Below are 22,650 nucleotides of genomic sequence, written 5' to 3'. Positions count from 1 at the left end.
CTCTGCGGAGTTGGCTGGTTCTTATTGCGGACAGGTTGCTTCCTTTTATTAACGATCGATTTCAAGGGACCCCTTTTCCTTTTGCCCTCACCAGCTTTGTTGTTTGTGGGCGGGGATGAAGTTATGAGCTGTACGGCACAGTCCGGCTGTGAGTCAATAGTTATGACCGGGCTGCTCTCCCCAGGCTGCCGTTCCGATGATATTAATGTAGTGGAGGGTTTCATGATGGTAATTACAGGAGATAGCGGTAGGTGTTAGGAGGGCTTGCTTGGGGTGAGTGTAAAACAGTGTTGTTATAACCCAATGACATCCTCCTTTCTGTGTTAGCTATTTCCTCCTGGACCAGTGTTAGTGCATTTTCGAGTAAACATTCAAGGGAGGGAGGTGGGTTGGGGGAAGACGTGGGAGCAGGTACCGTAGTCGTGTTGTTTCGCTTCCCCATGTTCGATTATACCCCCGCTCACCTCTTGTAGTGGATGTTAGGGCTATGGCCCAGCCCAGCCTCCTCCGGCCTCTGAGGACCACAGAGGGCCCGCCCTTTGCCCGGGCTTCGCCAGGCGCTGGTCCGCTCGCGGTCCCGCGACGCGGGAACTGTGTGGAGTTTAAGTGCCTCCTGGCGCTGTGGTTGCGGGCGGTGACCGCTTCCTGTTTCCTGCCGCTGTGCAGGCTGGGTGTTGTAGTTTGCCTTTGCCTGTCTCCCCTCCACTCAGCGGCCGCTGTAGGCTGGAGATGCGGCGGCGGGAGGGAGAGCGGCTGCAGGCAGGGCAGGTGGTGGGGAGAAGTGCGGGACCCAACAGGCAAGTCCGGCGAGTTCACAGATTGCCCCCGCTCCACCGAAACTGTGTGGAGTTTAAGTGCCTCCTGGCGCTGTGGTTGCGGGCGGTGACCGCTTCCTGTTTCCTGCCGCTGTGCAGGCTGGGTGTTGTAGTTTGCCTTTGCCTGTCTCCCCTCGACTCACCGGCCGCTGTAGGCTGGAGATGCAGCGGCGGGAGGGAGAGCGGCTGCAGGCAGGGCAGGTGCTGGCGAGAAGTGCGGGACCCAACAGGCAAGTCCGGCGAGTTCACAGATTGCCCCCGCTCCACCGAAACTGTGTGGAGTTTAAGTGCCTCCTGGCGCTGTGGTTGCGGGCGGTGACCGCTTCCTGTTTCCTGCCGCTGTGCAGGCTGGGTGTTGTAGTTTGCCTTTGCCTGTCTCCCCTCGACTCACCGGCCGCTGTAGGCTGGAGATGCAGCGGCGGGAGGGAGAGCGGCTGCAGGCAGGGCAGGTGCTGGCGAGAAGTGCGGGACCCAACAGGCAAGTCCGGCGAGTTCACAGATTGCCCCCGCTCCACCGAAACTGTGTGGAGTTTAAGTGCCTCCTGGCGCTGTGGTTGCGGGCGGTGACCGCTTCCTGTTTCCTGCCGCTGTGCAGGCTGGGTGTTGTAGTTTGTCTTTGCCTGTTTCCCCTCCACTCGGCGGCCGCTGTAGGCTGGAGATGCGGCGGCGGGAGGGAGAGCGGCTGCAGGCAGGGCAGGTGTCAGGATTTAGCAAGGCGCCTGCCTAGATATAGGAACTACACGTCCCAGAAGTCTAAAAGGGGGCGTGGTCCTATAAAAGAGGGGTGTGACCTTGTATCATTGTTCGTGATTTTGTGGTTACAGCGTTTGTTTGGTGGTTTTCCCCTGGTGGAGAGCGGCGGCTCGTCTGCTCTTGAATCCGAGCCGAGTTAGGACGGATATTGACAATTCCCTTGTGAAGGCGGCGAAGGGGAAACAAACGGAACCGCGCCATTGGTGTTTACTCGGGCTGCCGAGTAGCGCGTTGTGAAGCGCATTGCTTTCCAAGAGCCTCCGAGGGTTTTCTAAACCAAAGTCCTTTCGAAGCGGACAGGAAGGAGAACGAACCGGGAAGAGAGACTCCTTACAAGTACTGTGAGTAGAATACGCTCCGCGTGACATTCAACGCGTAGCGTATGTGGAGAAACCTTGTATTCATTTTTTTGCCTGCCTGTTGAAAAGGAACAGAGAGTAATATACAGGCGCGGCGGCGACCTGTATCAAAGATTTATAGTTACTGTGAAGAGGGAGCGGAGTGTATTAGGGCTACATGTTCTGAGCACCACCGCTACGAAGACAGGCACTAGTGTCTAGCTCGTCAAGTGCCAAAGCGGAAGGTAGTGGGTCTGCTACACCTTACTGTGTTTGGAGTTGTTGGTACAGGAGCTGGCTTAGAGCGGAAGACGGTAGTAGGAAGCTACGTCTTGCCGTGTCTATATCTGGAGTACTTTGGTGCTTTTAAGGTGGAACGTTTTTTCACTGCCAAACACTAGACTTTTGTTTTGTTTCAAGGGTGGAGTACACTCAATATTACACGTTTATACTTTGGGCACGGAACACTTACCAGGCAGGGTACGTACTATCACAGCAGAGAGAATTTGGTGCAGGTGTTTATGTAAAAGGAGAGAGTAACTGTTGTTATTGTTCCATAGGGACTACCTGTTCGATTATTCTTATTCACACATCGGGGAGGAGGAGGAGTACACTGCTTTCTGAAAAGGTGAACCCTTTAGACTATTTAGTGAGAGTGAAATGAGAGTAGGTGTTCCCTTGTGAGCAGTGGTAACCGTATACTTGTGTTTTTGTCTTTCAGCCATCCCTTCCCTGCTGACCCTTTCCGTCCCCTCCTGGTTTTGTTCCTTTGTTTTCCCTCGCCCTATCTCTCGAACACACTGTGTTTTTAGTACCAGTGTGTTGGTGAGGTCGGGAGGTGGAGTTATATGTACAACAACCAAATCCTGCAGCGTGGAGCCTGACAGAATCACGAACTCACGAATTGCATTCTGCCTGGTTCGGTCGGGGTACATATGGCCACCTTGGATGATGTGTTGAGGGTGTTGGTTTTGGTCCAACAGGAATTGGCATCTTCCAAAGCTGAGGCAGTGGCTCTTAAAGATAGGGTTGAACAACTATCTAAGAACCCTTTTTCATCTGGACCTTCTCAGATCCAGGTTATGGTTCCTCCCCCTATTCCCTTGGCCACCCCGGAACATTATGGGGGGGATCCACGTAAGACGCAAGCTTTTATGACCCAAATAATGCTTCATTTCTCGTGCAAACCTGCCTCATTCCCTACGAATCACTCCCGGGTGGCATATGCTATATCATATCTGGTGGGGGATGCAGCCAATTGGGCGGTTCCGCTGGTAAAGAGAGATGATGCCATGTTGTCTAACTGGACAGCGTTTAGGGAAGAGTTCGAGAAAGTATTTGACAGAAGTGCCACCAACTTCAGTGCTGATAAAGAGTTGCTGTCTTTGAGGCAAGGAAGGAGTGATTTAATTACCTATTTAACAACTTTCAACCGGTTGAAAGCGGAAACGGAATGGCCCGAGGGAAAAAGAATGTCCTTGTTTTATCAGGGTTTGAGAGACGAATTGAAGGATGCGGTGGCACACATAGATCCCCAGCCCACCACGTATGTAGACATGGTAAATTTGGTACTCAGGCTGGATGGTAGGTTGACTGAACGTAGTGGGGATAGGAGGAAATGGGACAGGGGGTATGTCCGTAATGTGAACTTCCCTACAAGAGCTATAGGTACAGCGGACGCTGGAGCTGAACCAATGGAAATAGGAGCTATTATGCCCCCTTTGTCTAAATCTGAAAGGGAAAGTCGAAGAGTCCAAGGTCTTTGCATGTATTGTGGGAAGAAAGGACATTATGGGGGTCATTAGGATGGCGGACGGAAGTGCCTCCGCATACCCTGAGTATGCGGAACAGGCCTATTTTCCGTGCGCCCGTCGCGGACACTCCGTCCGCCAAATCAGGATACGAAATACGTGGCAAATTCCGTCCGCGGCGGTAGAACACGGTCCGCCGCACCACCACACCCAACCACGCAGCGGACGTAACCTTTCCAGAGACTCCGCCGTACGGACTGACGACTAGGACCGTCCTCCAAATCAAGATGGCGGAAAACACACATAAAAGCGCGGCGGATAAACAACCTGCCTGAACACGGCGGATGCTCCACAGCGACCATACCCACCACGAGCCGCACGCCGACATGGACCCTGCACTACAGGCTTACCCGATACTCTACGCGATCCAGTACGTCCTCGTCTTGGCCCACCATCGACGACGACGCAGGTAGGCACCTAAGCATTCGCTGTCTGGAGAGGAGTACCGGCCAGGGCGGTGACGTAGGGAGGGGGGAGTGACATGTCCCAAAAAGCACAAATGCCTGTGTACGGCAACGCCTCCAAGGGCCGTGACCCAGGTAGGGGAGAGTGACACGTAGCACAACCAGGGCTCAAGTCGGGGTACCACGCGGGTGGACGGCGTCCCCCCACTAATTCAACAGGGAGCATGATAACTATAAACTGCAACTGAGTGGAAGCCACCCTATGTGTCGTCACTTCCTGTCGTGATTTCTGCGTCACCCCACTTCTTGTTGCAGGACTTGGGTCCTGAGCAGAACCCACCGCCCCCAAGAAAATACCAATCCACACCAGCATCACACACGCAAGAATGACTCTGACAAAGCACGACACATGAATCGCTATTTTATTTACGCAGATTCGGAGCAAAGTCACAGTCTAGAATGGAGCATGCCCATAGTGGACACCAGAGCAGGTACATCAGAGGGCATACATCAGTATCAGAACAGCAACAGGGCAGTGTGGACACCAGAGCAGGTACATCAGAGGGCATACATCAGTATCAGAACAGCAACAGAGCAGTGTGGACACCAGAGCAGGTACATCAGAGGGCATACATCAGTATCAGAACAGCAACAGGGCAGTGTGGACACCAGAGCAGGTACATCAGAGGGCATACATCAGTATCAGAACAGCAACAGGGCAGTGTGGACACCAGAGCAGGTACATCAGAGGGCATACATCAGTATCAGAACAGCAACAGGGCAGTGTGGACACCAGAGCAGGTACATCAGAGGCAGTACATGAGAGGGGCCAAGTGCTCCAACAGTCCATTGCACTGAAAACGTCCATCAGAGGCAGTACATGAGAGGGCACAATGCAGTATCAGAACAGGAACAGGGCAGTGTGGACACCAGAGCAGGTACATCAGAGGCAGTACATGAGAGGGCACAATGCAGTATCAGAACAGCAACAGGGCAGTGTGGACACCAGAGCAGGTACATCAGAGGGCATACATCAGTATCAGAACAGCAACAGGGCAGTGTGGACACCAGAGCAGGTACATCAGAGGGCATACATCAGTATCAGAACAGCAACAGGGCAGTGTGGACACCAGAGCAGGTACATCAGAGGCAGTACATGAGAGGGGCCAAGTGCTCCAACAGTCCATTGCACTGAAAACGTCCATCAGAGGCAGTACATGAGAGGGGCTAAGGGCACCAACAGTCCATTGCACTGAAAACGTCCATCAGAGGCAGTACATGAGAGGGCACAATGCAGTATCAGAACAGCAACAGGGCAGTGTGGACACCAGAGCAGGTACATCAGAGGCAGTACATGAGAGGGCACAATGCAGTATCAGAACAGCAACAGGGCAGTGTGGACACCAGAGCAGGTACATCAGAGGGCATACATCAGTATCAGAACGGCAACAGGGCAGTGTGGACACCAGAGCAGGTACATCAGAGGGCATACATCAGTATCAGAACAGCAACAGGGCAGTGTGGACACCAGAGCAGGTACATCAGAGGCAGTACATGAGAGGGGCCAAGTGCTCCAACAGTCCATTGCACTGAAAACGTCCATCAGAGGCAGTACATGAGAGGGCACAATGCAGTATCAGAACAGCAACAGGGCAGTGTGGACACCAGAGCAGGTACATCAGAGGCAGTACATGAGAGGGCACAATGCAGTATCAGAACAGCAACAGGGCAGTTTGGACACCAGAGCAGGTACATCAGAGGGCATACATCAGTATCAGAACAGCAACAGGGCAGTGTGGACACCAGAGCAGGTACATCAGAGGGCATACATCAGTATCAGAACAGCAACAGGGCAGTGTGGACACCAGAGCAGGTACATCAGAGGCAGTACATGAGAGGGGCCAAGTGCTCCAACAGTCCATTGCACTAAAAACGTCCATCAGAGGCAGTACATGAGAGGGCACAATGCAGTATCAGAACAGCAACAGGGCAGTGTGGACACCAGAGCAGGTACATCAGAGGCAGTACATGAGAGGGCACAATGCAGTATCAGAACAGCAACAGGGCAGTGTGGACACCAGAGCAGGTACATCAGAGGGCATACATCAGTATCAGAACAGCAACAGGGCAGTGTGGACACCAGAGCAGGTACATCAGAGGGCATACATCAGTATCAGAACAGCAACAGGGCAGTGTGGACACCAGAGCAGGTACTTCAGAGGGCATACATCAGTATCAGAACAGCAACAGGGCAGTGTGGACACCAGAGCAGGTACATCAGAGGGCACAGTACAGCAACTTACAGCACACTATCAGGTGGATTGCGTGAAGTACCCGCATCGGACACACTGGCAGCACCAGAAACCGGAGTGTGACACACAGCCACAGATGTAGTGACTGACACGTGAGCCACAGACCCAGATACACTGCCAGCACCTGATACAGGAGTGTGACACACCGACACAGCCCGAGTTACTGACACATGGCCTATAGACCCAGATACACTGCCTGCACCTGATACAGGAGTGTGACACACCGACACAGCCCGAGTTACTGACACATGGCCTATAGACCCAGATACACTGCCAGCACCTGATACAGGAGTGTGACACACCGACACAGCCCGAGTTACTGACACATGGCCTATAGACCCAGATACACTGCCAGCACCTGATACAGGAGTGTGACACACCGACACAGCCCGAGTTACTGACACATGGCCCATAGACCCAGATACACTGCCAGCACCTGATACAGGATTTGTCTCGACGGATACCCTGCCACTAACAGACACATGCGAGTCAACTGCACCAGCGCCACTGTGACCACTGAAATGATGAGCCACAGGACTGTATGGTCCAGGAGGCAGGGTGGCTCTGGGAGCGGGGGATAGTTGCAATTGGCCGATATCGGATTGGGCATGTGTCAATGCTGTGTGTCTACGCTTCTTTTGGACATGTGCCTGCACCCTGGACAGGACAGGAACCACAAGTCGACCGGACTGAGAAGCAATTTCACCCACCATGGGAGGTGCATGTGCTGGGGGGGGGGAATGGTCTCTGGGGACGTGCTGGAGCCTGCTTGTCGTTTGCTGTGTGGCTGCCTTGTGGCCTCTGCAACATGTGTCATGGGGGATGCCACGACAGGGTCCACCTGCATCCGTCCCTGACGGGCCATGATGGGAGTGGATGTAAGGGGTGACTCCACTGCTGAGTCTTCTGTATTCCGTTTGCCAGAAAACAGCTGTCTCAGAGCAACTATGGGTGATGTATGCCTGTCCCTGACAGCGCCACTATTCATGGGCGAGTCCTTGGGCCTTGGATGTTCCATTTCCGTAGGAGTACTGTACTCTGTGGACTTGCCCTGTTCCCTGGATGGTGCCCTCTTGCAGGCAGCAGACTTGTCGTCTGTGGTGTACATATCAGCTGGACACCCCTTCTGCCCGTGTGTGTCCCTGCCCCTGGGACTGTCCGTGCTCCTCTTAGGTGCGTTTGTCTTGTGACTATTCTTGTCCCTGCCCTTGGGAGTGGCTCCTTCCTTCGTAGTCTCCCTGGCCTTGGGAGTGCCTACATCCTTCCTGCTTTCCCTGGCCTTGGGAGTGCCTACATCCTTCCTGCTTTCCCTGCCCTTGGGAGTGCCTACATCCTTCCTGCTTTCCCTGGCCTTGGGAGTGTCTACATCCTTCCTGCTTTCCCTGGCCTTGGGAGTGCCTACATCCTTCCTGCTTTCCCTGCCCTTGGGAGTGGCACCTTCCTTCGTAGTCTCCCTGCCCTTGGGAGTGCCTACATCCTTCCTGCTGTCCCTGGCCTTGGGAGTGCCTACATCCTTCCTGCTTTCCCTGCCCTTGGGAGTGCCTACATCCTTCCTGCTTTCCCTGCCCTTGGGAGTGGCACCTTCCTTCCTAGTGTCCCTGGCACTGGGAGTATGCGAGCCCTCAAGAGATGTATTCGTCTTCTCACTGTCCTCGTACAGGGTAGTGTCAATGGAAGCGGGAGTGAGTCTTGGCCTGGTAGTACCTTGTGTGTGGGATGGCTGTGCAGCATGTGTAGCCATTACACCCAACCCCTCTTTTGCCTCACGTGTGTGTACTCCACTATATCTGACGTTGTCCTTGTGAACAGAGTTACCTGACCTAGGGGATGGGGTCTGAGGCCTACGTGCCTTGACGTGCTGGCTGACGCTGCTTCTAGTGCAATAACCTGTATTAGAGTCCAGATCAGAAAATTCTCTCCCCCCTGACACATCCAGAGTTGTAGATGGTGGAACAGAAGTACCACCCAGTCCATGCGACTGTGCAATGGCAGACGACACACTGTTAGACAATGACTGCAGTGTCCTGTGTACACCAGCCAGATCACCATGCATACCTTCCATGAATGCCACCACCTGCCCCAACTTCCTATCGTGGTCTTGGAATGCATTAATCATATTTGTCTGGCCCACACACAGCTGTCGCAGCAGATCAACAGCCTCTGCACAAAGAGAATTTTGGGTCACCGAGGCTGGGGCAGCGGTGCCGACACCGAACGCCACTCTGCTCCCCCTACTCCTGCGTGCACGTACAGTACATGGTGCAGTTGCCGGCAGAGTGGGCCCTGTGTGCTGTGTCCCGACCGAAGGTGTTGGTTGCCCACTCCCAGTCTGTGACAACAGTGCTGACTCACCAACACTGTCGGAAGATGATGACGATGTTGTCTCCACATGCGAGTCCTCCGGGACGGTCCTGTCCCCCTCTCCGCCGCTGGCCCCTTCGGTGTCAGTCTGCGTGTGCGCGACGTCTGATCCGGATGCATTGCCTTCTGTAATCTCCGCCGTATGTGGCTGAGTGCCCTCTGCCAATGCTGAAAAGCACAGGAAATGGGTGTAAGTAATGGGCACACACACGTACAGTACTGCTGCGGAATCCCTAAAGCCACTGATGACACTGTCCATCGATCCCCCAACCTGCACACAGCCCACCCCAAGCAGTCATCCTCACAGGAATTCTGTGGCGTTGGCCGTAATACATGTACAGCATGCACACTGGGCATGAGGAACTACATCAGCACACAAGTGTTGCCAAGGGGTGACGGAGCACTACAGCATGTGCATGACAACTGAACAGCTTAGCAGGTGGCGTCTCAACATTCCGCATGTGCAAGTGCAAAGTTAACTGTGGCAATGTCACCAACATGCCATTGGAAATAGACTCACGATAGACGGAAGACCCTAATGTGTGTGGGCAACCATACATGCATTGCACTCACAAGCAACATACACTGACAGTAAGCTTACCGCCACGTTGCTGTTCATCCACACGCAACCGCTCGGACAGGTCAGGATGCGTCACAGCTATGATACGGTGCATGAGAGGGGTCATTGAGCGTCGGGCCAGACGTGCCGTCCGTGGAATCAGCCCTAGTGTCACTTCCGCTACATTCTTGCTCAGTCTGGAAATGTCGTCCCAGCGTTTGTGGCAGTGTGTATGTCGTCTATTGCACACCCCCGCTGCTCGTACTTCACGTGCAATGCTCCTCCACACGTCCTTGCGAAGGTGCAGCTTTACCTACCATGATGGGAGACAAAAGGGTGGAAGTCAGTGGACAGTTGGCCAGTCACACAGATAGGAGCAACACATTACTCTCAGCAGCCATGCACATATCGATTCTTTAGTTGGTCACACATCACACCGCCAAGTTTCCAGAGCCCAGGTGCCATTTGACACCTCATGCACTACAACTTATCCCCCACTGCACTTACCGCCTGTCCGGGTGCGCCATACAGGCGTCCGTAGTTGCGGAGCACAGCGTCCACGAGGACATCCAGCTCCGCGGCGGTGAAGGGACGAGACCGGACCTCTTTGACTCTCGACATGGCAAGGTCACGGAGTATGGCACTAGAGCGGCAGTCGGTGGTCAGCTCCGCAGCAGCAGGTGGAGGTGATGGTCACAGGCAGCAGTCGGTGGTCAGCTCCGCAGCAGCAGGTGGAGGTGATGGTCACAGGCAGCAGTCGGTGGTCAGCTCCGCAGCAGCAGGTGGAGGTGATGGTCACAGGCAGCAGTCGGTGGTCAGCTCCGCAGCAGCAGGTGGAGGTGATGGTCACAGGCAGCAGTCGGTGGTCATCGTAGAAAGTTTGCTTTTGCACATCACACATATATAGGGCCCAGTGGCCATGTCAGTGGCATACGGCGCCAGCCATTGGTCCGCCGTGAGAGCGTGTTTGGAATTTGGCCAATGATTGGCCCTGGTGTTGCGGTGAACACCATACGGTACTTGCAATTGGCCAACCGTGGCCCATGTCCACACCTCCCATTGGCTGCACTTGCACAGACCGTCACGCTCACACACCGGCAACTGCACGTGCTAGAGACCGGGACGGAAGCATCATTTGCAACCAAGTTGTAAGAGTGGCGCCACCATGGCGGGGCACGTATTCGGCGGGGGAGGTGGAGGCCAATACAGCCATAAGCTGATGTGCATGCACATGCCAGTTCATGACCCCCTTACAGTGACATTGCATCAGGCAGCCTACACCGGCCGGCCCAGCTCTACCCACTACCGCCGTGCCAGACCTAGCCCTTGACCGCCGTTGCGGCCGTGCCAACTACCGCCGCTTCAGGCCCCCTCCACTACCGCCGTGCCAGACCTAGCCCTTGACCGCCGTTGCGGCCGTGCCAACTACCGCCGCTTCAGGCCCCCTCCACTACCGCCGTGCCAGACCTAGGCCCATGACCGCCGTGCCAGGGCCGCCAGGGCACGGCGGTAGTGGAGGGGGCCTGAAGCGGCGGTAGTTGGCACGGCCGCAACGGCGGTCAAGGGCTAGGTCTGGCACGGCGGTAGTGGAGGGGGCCTGAAGCGGCGGTAGTTGGCACGGCCGCAACGGCGGTCAAGGGCTAGGTCTGGCACGGCGGTAGTGGAGGGGGCCTGAAGCGGCGGTAGTTGGCACGGCCGCAACGGCGGTCAAGGGCTAGGTCTGGCACGGCGGTAGTGGAGGGGGCCTGAAGCGGCGGTAGTTGGCACGGCCGCAACGGCGGTCAAGGGCTAGGTCTGGCACGGCGGTAGTGGAGGGGGCCTGAAGCGGCGGTAGTTGGCACGGCCGCAACGGCGGTCAAGGGCTAGGTCTGGCACGGCGGTAGTGGAGGGGGCCTGAAGCGGCGGTACTTGGCACGGCCGCAACGGCGGTCAAGGGCTAGGTCTGGCACGGCGGTAGTGGGTAGAGCTGGGCCGGCCGGTGTAGGCTGCCTGATGCAATGTCACTGTAAGGGGGTCATGAACTGGCATGTGCATGCACATCAGCTTATGGCTGTATTGGCCTCCACCTCCCCCGCCGAATACGTGCCCCGCCATGGTGGCGCCACTCTTACAACTTTGTTGCAAATGATGCATCCGTCCCGGTCTCTAGCACGTGCAGACAATTGGAATGTTGAACGCGGGCCGCGTATGGCCAGACGTCAACAGCGGAAGCAGTGCACCGCCATGGCGGCGTCAATGAGTGCATGTCAGCTGACGATGCACGATGCACTATGTTTAATTGTCTGCAGCTGCATGCTGAGGGTTGTGTGCGTGATTGCGTGACTCCACACTTCATGCTCTATCCCATGGTTTCCATACCATGCCCATCGGTGTGCCACTAATGACCGTCACTTTAGGGTCATGTCACATGCCTTGTTGGCAGTGATGTTGAGGTGCAACAGAGTGCATTGGACATGTTGCAACACATCATGTAGCTGGTGGGTGCACATTGCTACGTCAATCCATGTTGTTGTGACAATCAGAGGTGTCACACATAAGCAAATCGTACACTGCCTATTACATGTTGGATAGAGTGCGGTGACATGTGAGTGAGTTGCACAGACATGCGTTGTATGTGAATTGACTTCCATTCCATTTACTCCCACACAGGAGGGCTCAAAATGTCCATCGCCCATATACTGTGCTGGAGGACATGGTGGACGAGGAGGTGGTCCGGAAATTCAAGCTTGATCGACGTCGATTGCTGGAGCTTGTGAACAAGTTGTCTCCTCACCTGCAGTCGCGGAGAACTTATCCAGGCTCAATTTCACCCACCCAAAAGGTGATGGCGGCACTCCATTTTTTTGCTACAGGCACATTCCAGTACACTATCGGACATGCCGGGGGAATGTCACAGGCCATGTTTAGCACGGTACTCAAGGATGTACTGACAGCCATGATGCTGTACAAGCATGAGTACATACATTTTCCACAGGCGGCAGAGTTGGCAGCGGTCAAGGCAGACTTTTATGCACTGGGTGGCATTCCACACGTTGTGGGTTCAATTGATGGCACGCATATTGCGATCATCCCGCCACGGGCACGTGAGCAGGTGTTTCGGAATCGGAAGCACTTCCACTCCCTTAACGTGCAGGTGGTGTGCCAGGCCGACAACATTATCTCACATGTGTGTGCAAGATTTCCTGGCTCTGCACATGACGCCCACATCATGCGGAGCAGCATAGACCCACGACTGATGGCAAATCTGCGTCCGGCACAAGCCTGGCTTGTTGGTGAGTATGCTGTGGTGACTGGAGTGATATTTGGGTGGCTTGGTGTGGCCACATGTTCAGGTACTGATGTCTCTCTCTAATTCCCACATACACAGGCGACTCGGCTTACCCAAACAGGCCTTGGCTTCTGAGTCCAATTCGCAATCCCACCACAGCAGGAGAAATGCGATACAACGATGCCCATGGTAGGACACGTCGAGTGGTGGAACGAACATTTGGCCTGCTTAAGTCTAGGTTTCGGTGCCTAGATAAGACTGGAGGGGCCCTGCCTTACGCACCTGGCAAAGTATGCAAGATTGTGATGGCCTGCTGCATGCTCCACAACCTGGCTGTGCGAAATAACATTGCACTGATCTTGGACCCATATGAACAGCAAGTTCCTCGCCCTCCCGACCCACCCATGTCGACTGATGAGGATAGTGGTGAGGAGGAAGGTGTGGACCAGAGGCGCCAGCTCATAGCACGCTACTTCCCTTGACTGTAAGTGTGCCCCTCTTGTGCTGCTTGTGTATGCCCTGTGTAGGTTTGCTGCTCTGGTGTCATTGTGTTGGGGATCATCTATGTGTTTTGTTATGTGATGTATGCATGTGTGTGTGTGTCTTCATTTATGAGTACATGCACTTCTCCATGATGTGTGTAGTGTCAGCCATTCGTGTAGTGATGTGTGTGGTTTGTTGTAAGTTGCACTGCAGTGAGTTGGGATGAGTGTGATGCTGTTTACTAACGTCTGTTTGCGGGTTCTATGTTTCCCTAGGTCACTCCGTTGCGGCATTATTCTGTACCTGTTGGATCCCTGAACCTGGTTACGTCTGTTTCTGATGCAATCATGTGAATAAACATGGAGGCAACACATCATTGAGTGAGTAAGTGGTATTTATTTACAGATTGTGCATAGGTGTAGGTGCATATTTACAAAGGAGTGAAGGGGTGGGGGAGTGAGAGTCCAAGGTAATGGTAGATGAGATGGGCGTGCAGACACCACATAGGGTGGTGTGTGCCTAGTGCAGCAGGCCTGTGGCAGGTGGGTCCGGATACTTTCCAGGTTGGATCGGAGGCTCAGGTACTCCAAAGAGTCACTGTCGGCTCCTCTTGGAGCGTGTGCCATGTGCTCCAACACTGCTCTCGGCCACTTCCTGCCTCGGACGGCCCCTCCGTCTTTGTGCCGGCACGGGGTCAGCTAGGGGCGCAGGCTGATTCGGTAACACATCCGCCGCCAGGGGCGCAGTCGGCGGTGGCGGTGTTGTGGCCGGTGCCGGTGTTTGAGGGGGGGGGGGGGGGGGGTGGTGTTGGCGGATGCCCTGGCGCTGAAAATGTCGACCAGTTGGCCAAGCCGCCTCTCGATGGCCCCCAACATGGCGGTGTTGTCCACAAAGTCCTGGTGGGCCCGGTCTGCATGTTCCTGGCTCCGTGCATAGCCCGCCTCCACCCGGACTAGTGCTTCATGGCACTGTTGCACAGCAATCAGTGTTGTGTCCTCAGCCCTTCTTTCCGCCCTGCTCCTGCCTGCAGGATCTGCCCTTGCAGTGGTGGGTTGCCTGACTGTCTCCCTGCGTGGCTGGGATGGCGCTGGCCCAGCGTTGGCGGCGGGGTTGGGCAGGGCGGCAGGGGCAGAAGTGGTGGTAGTAGTGGTGGTGGTGGAGGTGGTGCTGGAGGCAGCTGTGCAGGTCCGAGTCGCCGGTGTTGTTGTGATGCCAGTGCCCGTAGTCGTTGTAGTTGCAGGTGTGACCTGCGTGGCAGAGGTCCCTGGCTGGCTGCTCGATCCGGCACCATCCTCTGCCCCGGAGTTGGCTGCACAATCGTCCCATGAGTGCTCGGAGTTTGGGGATGCTGGAGGCCTGGTGTCAATGGCGGCACTCAGATTAGGATCCCCTGCAAAAGATTAATGTGATGATGAGTAATGTTGCCTATACGTGTACATGTATTTATGGTTGAAAATCAGTCGGCATTGGCACACACCCCACCCACCACCACCTCCCTCTCTATGGACATGGGGGCCTGTTGGAAGTAGGACTAGTGACCCCTCACACACCCCACCCACCACCACCTCCCTCTCTATGGACATGGGGGCCTGTTGGAAGTTGTAGTTCCGACCCCTCACACACCCCACCCACCACCACCACCCTCTCTATGGACATGGGGGCCTGTTGGAAGTAGGACTAGTGACCCCTCACACACCCCACCCACCACCACCTCCCTCTCTATGGACATGGGGGCCTGTTGGAAGTAGGACTAGTGACCCCTCACACACCCCACCCACCACCACCTCCCTCTCTATGGACATGGGGGCCTGTTGGAAGTAGGACTAGTGACCCCTCACACACCCCACCCACCACCACCTCCCTCTCTATGGACATGGGGGCCTGTTGGAAGTAGGACTAGTGACCCCTCACACACCCCACCCACCACCACCTCCCTCTCTATGGACATGGGGGCCTGTTGGAAGTAGGACTAGTGACCCCTCACACACCCCACCCACCACCACCTCCCTCTCTATGGACATGGGGGCCTGTTGGAAGTTGTAGTTCCGACCCCTCACACACCCCACCCACCACCACCTCCCTCTCTATGGACATGGGGGCCTGTTGGAAGTAGGACTAGTGACCCCTCACACACCCCACCCACCACCACCTCCCTCTCTATGGACATGGGGGCCTGTTGGAAGTAGGACTAGTGACCCCTCACACACCCCACCCACCACCACCTCCCTCTCTATGGACATGGGGGCCTGTTGGAAGTTGTAGTTCCGACCCCTCACACACCCCACCCACCACCACCTCCCTCTCTATGGACATGGGGGCCTGTTGGAAGTTGTAGTTCCGACCCCTCACACACCCCACCCACCACCACCACCCTCTCTATGGACATGGGGGCCTGTTGGAAGTAGGACTAGTGACCCCTCACACACCCCACCCACCACCACCTCCCTCTCTATGGACATGGGGGCCTGTTGGAAGTAGGACTAGTGACCCCTCACACACCCCACCCACCACCACCTCCCTCTCTATGGACATGGGGGCCTGTTGGAAGTTGTAGTTCCGACCCCTCACACACCCCACCCACCACCACCACCCTCTCTATGGACATGGGGGCCTGTTGGAAGTAGGACTAGTGACCCCTCACACACCCCACCCACCACCACCTCCCTCTCTATGGACATGGGGGCCTGTTGGAAGTAGGACTAGTGACCCCTCACACACCCCACCCACCACCACCTCCCTCTCTATGGACATGGGGGCCTGTTGGAAGTTGTAGTTCCGACCCCTCACACACCCCACCCACCACCACCTCCCTCTCTATGGACATGGGGGCCTGTTGGAAGTTGTAGTTCCGACCCCTCACACACCCCACCCACCACCACCACCCTCTCTATGGACATGGGGGCCTGTTGGAAGTAGGACTAGTGACCCCTCACACACCCCACCCACCACCACCTCCCTCTCTATGGACATGGGGGCCTGTTGGAAGTAGGACTAGTGACCCCTCACACACCCCACCCACCACCACCTCCCTCTCTATGGACATGGGGGCCTGTTGGAAGTTGTAGTTCCGACCCCTCACACACCCCACCCACCACCACCACCCTCTCTATGGACATGGGGGCCTGTAGGAGTGCTTTGGAGGTTGGTGAGTATGTGGACTGCATGCAAGGCTGGGGTATGTGGGATGTGTCTTCAGAGTTGTGTGGCCCACACCGTGTTGTTGTGTTTGTGGTGGTTGGTTGGTACTTACCAGCCTCTTCTCCATCAGGAAGTCCATCGAGGGTGTCAGGGTGCAGGATGGTCAGCACCCTCTCCTCCCACTCTATGTATGGTAGGGGCTCCGGGGGGGTTCCACCGCCGGTATGGTTGGCCCGGACGTAGTTCTTGGCTCTTATAGACTTCACCCGGGTCTTCAGGTCGTGCCACCGCCTCTGGATGTCTGCCTTGGTTCGCGGAACGCTCCCGGAGGCATTGACCCTGGTCACGATGCGGTCCCACAGGCTGTTCTTCCGAGCTATGCTCGTCTGCTGCACGAGGGACCCGAAGATGTGGGGTTCCACACGAAGGATCTCTTCCACCATTACCTTGAGCTCGGTGTCGGAGAATTTAGGATTTTTTTTGGGTGCCATGGTGCTCGGGGGGTGTGTTTGTGTGGAGTGCGGAGGTGCTGGTGTGTGCTGTTTGGGTGTGGTGTGGTGTGGTGGGTGTTTGTGTGCAGGGTGTCTTTGGGTGTGGTGTGGTGGGTGTTTGTGTGCAGGGTGTGTTTGGGTGTGGGTTATGTGTCTGAATCAAATAGTTTGCTGTTTGTCAAGTCAAGTATTGTCTCCTGCTGTCAGCTATGCTGGGATGCAGAGGATTTCGGGAGTGGGTGGGAGTCAATTTATAGTCTGTGTGTTGGCCCTGTGTGAATGTTGATTGGCAGTCAGGTGATAGGCGGGTGTGTTGTCAGGTGTGGTCTATGCAGTTTTTGGGGGTGGGTAATTGTGTCTTGTGTTTGGTTTAGTTGTGTCAGGTGGGTTGTCGTCCATTTTGCTGTGTTTGGTGATGGATTCTGTCGGTATGTATGCCATTTGAATGACTGTAGGGATGTTGGACTTCCGCTGTGGAGCCCCGTTTCTCATTGCATTGCTACCGCCGCGGACGTGGATCGCGGTGACTACCGGGGTACTTGCGGAGTTATCCTAATTGCGGACACGGAATGTACGTAGGTATCGCGGGGGAGGTTGTTGTTCTCCTGGTCATGTGCGTACGCGGCGGTCGGTGTTTTGTGGGTTCCGTCCGCATGCCGCGGAATCAGCTGTACTTCGACCGCCGCGGACGGGGATTGTTGTGCTCCGTCCGCCGCGGACGGCGTTTCGGTCACATTTGATCCTAATCGCTAATGCGGTTTTTCCGCGGCCAGGTCCGGAGTATCTTGACACCTTCCACGGCGGACGGAGCACGTTTCCGTCCGCCATCCTAATCGGCCCCTATGTCCGTGAGTGCCCGTCAAAGCCGAAAACTCCCAATACTTGGAATAAGAACCAAAAGGTGGCCGTGTCCAATACGGCTAGAGAGTCTAGCGAAGTGCTGGAATCTGTGCATAGAGAGGAAGAGGCACCAGACTGGAAACTTACATCATTATCTTCCTCTGGGATTGGGGAAACAGAGTCCCATCTGGTGTTGGCTATGACTTTGGAATGTGAGGGTAAAACTCATCAAGTAATGGTAATGTTGGACTCGGGGGCCACAGGTAACTTTATCGACAATGGATTGGTGTCTAGATTGTTGATACCTAGAGTACCCAGAGGTAACCCCGAGGAGGTTTTGGCAGTAGATGGACAGCCTATTAAATCCGGTCTCATAACTGAAAAGACCGCAGAGGTAGAATTGTCTATAGAGGTGTCCGAAGGGAGACACGTGGAAAAGGTGGAGTTGAATATAATCGATGCTCCACAATACGAGGTTATTCTGGGGATGCCCTGGTTCACCTACCATAACCCTTCCATTGACTGGAAATCACGCACGGTGCATTTCACATCAGGTTTTTGCAAGGATCATTTGGTTCCATATGTATCTTCCCCAGTAGCAGTACTAGCCTTACAGTTTATGGTGGCTACAGCTGCAGAGAAGGAGGTGGTCCTACCAGAACAATACAAATCCTTTCAGGATGTGTTTAGTGAAAGCAGAGCTGAGAAGTTACCACCTCATAGGCCATACGACTGTAGGATAGACCTGGTGGATGGGGCGGTGATTCCTACTTGTCGTGTTTATGCCTTGTCTGTTCCTGAAACAGCCCACCTGAGAGAATACATCGATCATTACGAGAGTATAGGGTTTATTAGGCCGTCACGTTCACCGGCAGCCTCTCCCCTCTTTTTCATTGCAAAAGCCAATGGTGATTTAAGGGCCTGTGTTGACTACCGCGTCTTAAATAAGAACACCATTCGCAACCGATACCCTCTCCCCCTTATAACTGTTTTGATCGATCAAGTGAGGGAGGCAGTCATCTATACTCGCTTGGACTTGCGAGGAGCCTATCACTTGGTCAGGGTGCGTGAGGGGGATGAGTGGAAGACGGCATTTAAGACGCGGTATGGATTGTATGAATATCTGGTCATACCGTTTGGGCTATGCAATGCCCCAGCGGCTTTTCAATTCCTGATCAATGACGTCCTGAAGGAATATATAGATTTGTTCGTCGTGGTATACATCGATGATATCCTGGTGTACTCAATGGATGAAAGTTGTCATCTGGAACAGGTTTGCAAGGTACTGGCTAAGTTGAGAGAACATAGTCTATATGTGAAACTCAGTAAATGTGAGTTCGGAGTATACAGTGTAGAATTCCTAGGGGTGATGATCAGTCCTTCAGGGTTGCGAATGTCAGAACGTAAGGTGAAGGCAGTTCGGGACTGGCCAGTTCCGGGTAATGTGAGAGAGGTTCAGAGTTTTCTGGGATTCGCGAATTACTATCGCCGCATTATATCACACTTCTCGTTGCTGGCAGTGCCTATCACCAGACTTTTGAGGAAAGGCAAGCCATTTGAGTGGACCACAGAAGCAGGTGAGGCTTTTCAAACCCTAAAGACTTCATTCACTACGGCCCCTGTATTATCCCATCCAAATCTAGAACATCCTTTTGTGGTCGAGGCTGATGCTTCGGATGAGGCTGTGGGGGCAGTGTTGTCTCAAAGGAATGCAGAAACAGGGCAGTTACACCCGGTGGCCTTTCTGTCAAAGAAGTTGAGTTCGGCTGAACTCAACTATACGATAGCAGAAAAAGAGTTGTTGTCCATAAAATGGGCTTTTCAAGAGTGGAGGCAATATCTATGGGGGGCCCTTCATACCATCACAGTATATACTGACCATAGAAATCTGCAATTTATGTCATTAGCTAGACACCTAACCCAAAGGCAGATGCGATGGATGCTCTTTTTTGCGGAGTACAACTTTGTGGTCACTTTCCGCCCTGGGTCCAAAAATCGAAAAGCTGATGCCTTATCAAGGCAAACCATGCCAGCAGAAAGTGTGGAAGAGAAACAGGCCATCATTCCTACAGGGAAAGTTTTGTGTGTGGTAAGGGCAGAGACCTTTTTGGATGAAGTGAGGAGTTATCAATATCTGGGGGGTTGGTTGTCATGGGCTCATGGCATAGTAGATAGAAAGGTGAGAGACAGATTGCCTTTCTTTCAGGATAAGTTGTTCTTGCCCTATATACCATTGCAGAAAAAGGCTTTTAGCTGGTGTCATGAGAGTGAGTTGGTGGGACATCCTGGTATACGTAAAACCATTGAGACCATCCAAAGGCATTTCTGGTGGGCGACCCTGATTAAGGATGTCACCAGGTGGGTGAATCGTTGTGATGGCTGTGCTAGAGCTAAGGGAGTAACATCTAAGAAAGCGGGTAAACTTATCCCCATGCCTACACCCAGTTTACCTTGGCAGCATATCAGTCTGGATTTTGTGTCTGGTCTTCCATTGGATAAGGGCTTTTCGGCAGTTCTAGTAGTGGTAGATAACGTCACCAAAATGGGACATTTCATCCCTTGTAAAAATCTTCCAACAGCTAGGCAGACAGCACAATTGTTAGCCAGCAACGTGGTTCGGTTGCATGGAATACCTAGGGTGATAGTGTCGGATCGGGGGCCTCAGTTCATTGCCCGATTCTGGCGCATGTGGTGTCGGGCCCTGAATATCGAATCCAATTTGTCCACCAGCTTTCACCCTCAGACAGACGGGCAGACAGAAAGACTAAACCTGACCCTAAAGAAATACTTGAGGTGTTACTCGAAAGAAGCTCATGAGTCCTGGGTGGATCTTTTGTGGATGGCGGAACTGGCTTATAATAATGCCTGGCACAGTTCTACGGGAATGTCACCCTTCAAGGCTAACTTCGGATTCGATGCAAGGACCTTGCCGGTTGACATACCCGATGATCTCCAAGACCAACCTTCTGTTAAAGAAAGGGTCCTGATGTTGAGAAAGGTACACAAAGGGGTGCAGGTGCATTTGAAAAAAGCAAAGGAGGTGTACAAGAAGTGGGAAGATCGCCGTAGGATAGAGAGACGCCAGTATGTGGTGGGTGATAAGGTATGGCTGTCCACGAAGAACATCAAGTTTAAGTTGCGCAGTGTGTTCCACCCTAGATACATAGGCCCTTATCCCATAGTGAAACAGGTGAATCCTGTAACATACAAACTGAGACTGCCAGGATCCTTGCGTATACACCCAGTGTTTCACGTACAGCTGCTGAAGCCTGCGCTTACATCTCGCAGAGCCGTCCCTCCTCCTGTGGTATGTGATGGGGGTATGGAATATGAGGTGAGGAGCATTAAGGACTCCAAGTGGTGCAGGGGGGTTCTGAAATACCTAGTGTCATGGAAGGGGTATACTGCTGAGGACGATTCTTGGGAGCTCAGTTCGGATGTGCATGCTCCTGCTGCTGTGCGTTCTTTCCACAGGAGGTTCCCGGCTAAGCCTGGCCCTAGGAGGCGCTAGGGACGGGGACATACTGTCAGGATTTAGCAAGGCGCCTGCCTAGATATAGGAACTACACGTCCCAGAAGTCTAAAAGGGGGCGTGGTCCTATAAAAGAGGGGTGTGACCTTGTATCATTGTTCGTGATTTTGTGGTTACAGCGTTTGTTTGGTGGTTTTCCCCTGGTGGAGAGCGGCGGCTCGTCTGCTCTTGAATCCGAGCCTAGTTAGGACGGATATTGACAATTCCCTTGTGAAGGCGGCGAAGGGGAAACAAACGGAACCGCGCCATTGGTGTTTACTCGGGCTGCCGAGTAGCGCGTTGTGAAGCGCATTGCTTTCCAAGAGCCTCCGAGGGTTTTCTAAACCAAAGTCCTTTCGAAGCGGACAGGAAGGAGAACGAACCGGGAAGAGAGACTCCTTACAAGTACTGTGAGTAGAATACGCTCCGCGTGACATTCAACGCGTAGCGTATGTGGAGAAACCTTGTATTCATTTTTTTGCCTGCCTGTTGAAAAGGAACAGAGAGTAATATACAGGCGTGGCGGCGACCTGTATCAAAGATTTATAGTTACTGTGAAGAGGGAGCGGAGTGTATTAGGGCTACATGTTCTGAGCACCACCGCTACGAAGACAGGCACTAGTGTCTAGCTCGTCAAGTGCCAAAGCGGAAGGTAGTGGGTCTGCTACACCTTACCGTGTTTGGAGTTGTTGGTACAGGAGCTGGCTTAGAGCGGAAGACGGTAGTAGGAAGCTACGTCTTGCCGTGTCTATATCTGGAGTACTTTGGTGCTTTTAAGGTGGAACGTTTTTTCACTGCCAAACACTAGACTTTTGTTTTGTTTCAAGGGTGGAGTACACTCAATATTACACGTTTATACTTTGGGCACGGAACACTTACCAGGCAGGGTACGTTCGTACTATCACAGCAGAGAGAATTTGGTGCAGGTGTTTATGTAAAAGGAGAGAGTAACTGTTGTTATTGTTCCATAGGGACTACCTGTTCGATTATTCTTATTCACACATCGGGGAGGAGGAGGAGTACACTGCTTTCTGAAAAGGTGAACCCTTTAGACTATTTAGTGAGAGTGAAATGAGAGTAGGTGTTTCCTTGTGATCAGTGGTAACCCGTAAACTTGTGTTCTTGTCTTTCAGCCATCCCTTCCCTGCTGACCCTTTCCGTCCCCTCCTGGTTTTGTTCCTTTGTTTTCCCTCGCCCTATCCCTCGAACACACTGTGTTTTTAGTACCAGTGTGTTGGTGAGGTCGGGAGGTGGAGTTATATGTACAACGACCGAATCCTGCAGCGTGGAGCCTGACAGAAGGTGCTGGTGAGAAGTGCGGACCCAACAGGCAAGTCCGGCGAGTTCACAGATTGCCCCAGCTCCACCGAAACTGTGTGGAGTTTAAGTGCCTCCTGGCGCTGTGGTTGCGGGCGGTGACCGCTTCCTGTTTCCTGCCGCTGTGCAGGCTGGGTGTTGTAGTTTGCCTTTGCCTGTCTCCCCTCCACTCGGCGGCCGCTGTAGGCTGGAGATGCAGCGGCGGGAGGGAGAGCGGCTGCAGGCAGGGCAGGTGCTGGCGAGAAGTGC

The sequence above is a fragment of the Lissotriton vulgaris genome, chromosome 5 (assembly GCF_964263255.1).
Source record: "Lissotriton vulgaris chromosome 5, aLisVul1.2, whole genome shotgun sequence".
Classification (NCBI taxonomy): Eukaryota; Metazoa; Chordata; class Amphibia; order Caudata; family Salamandridae; genus Lissotriton; species Lissotriton vulgaris.
This window is presented reverse-complemented; position numbering follows the sequence as displayed.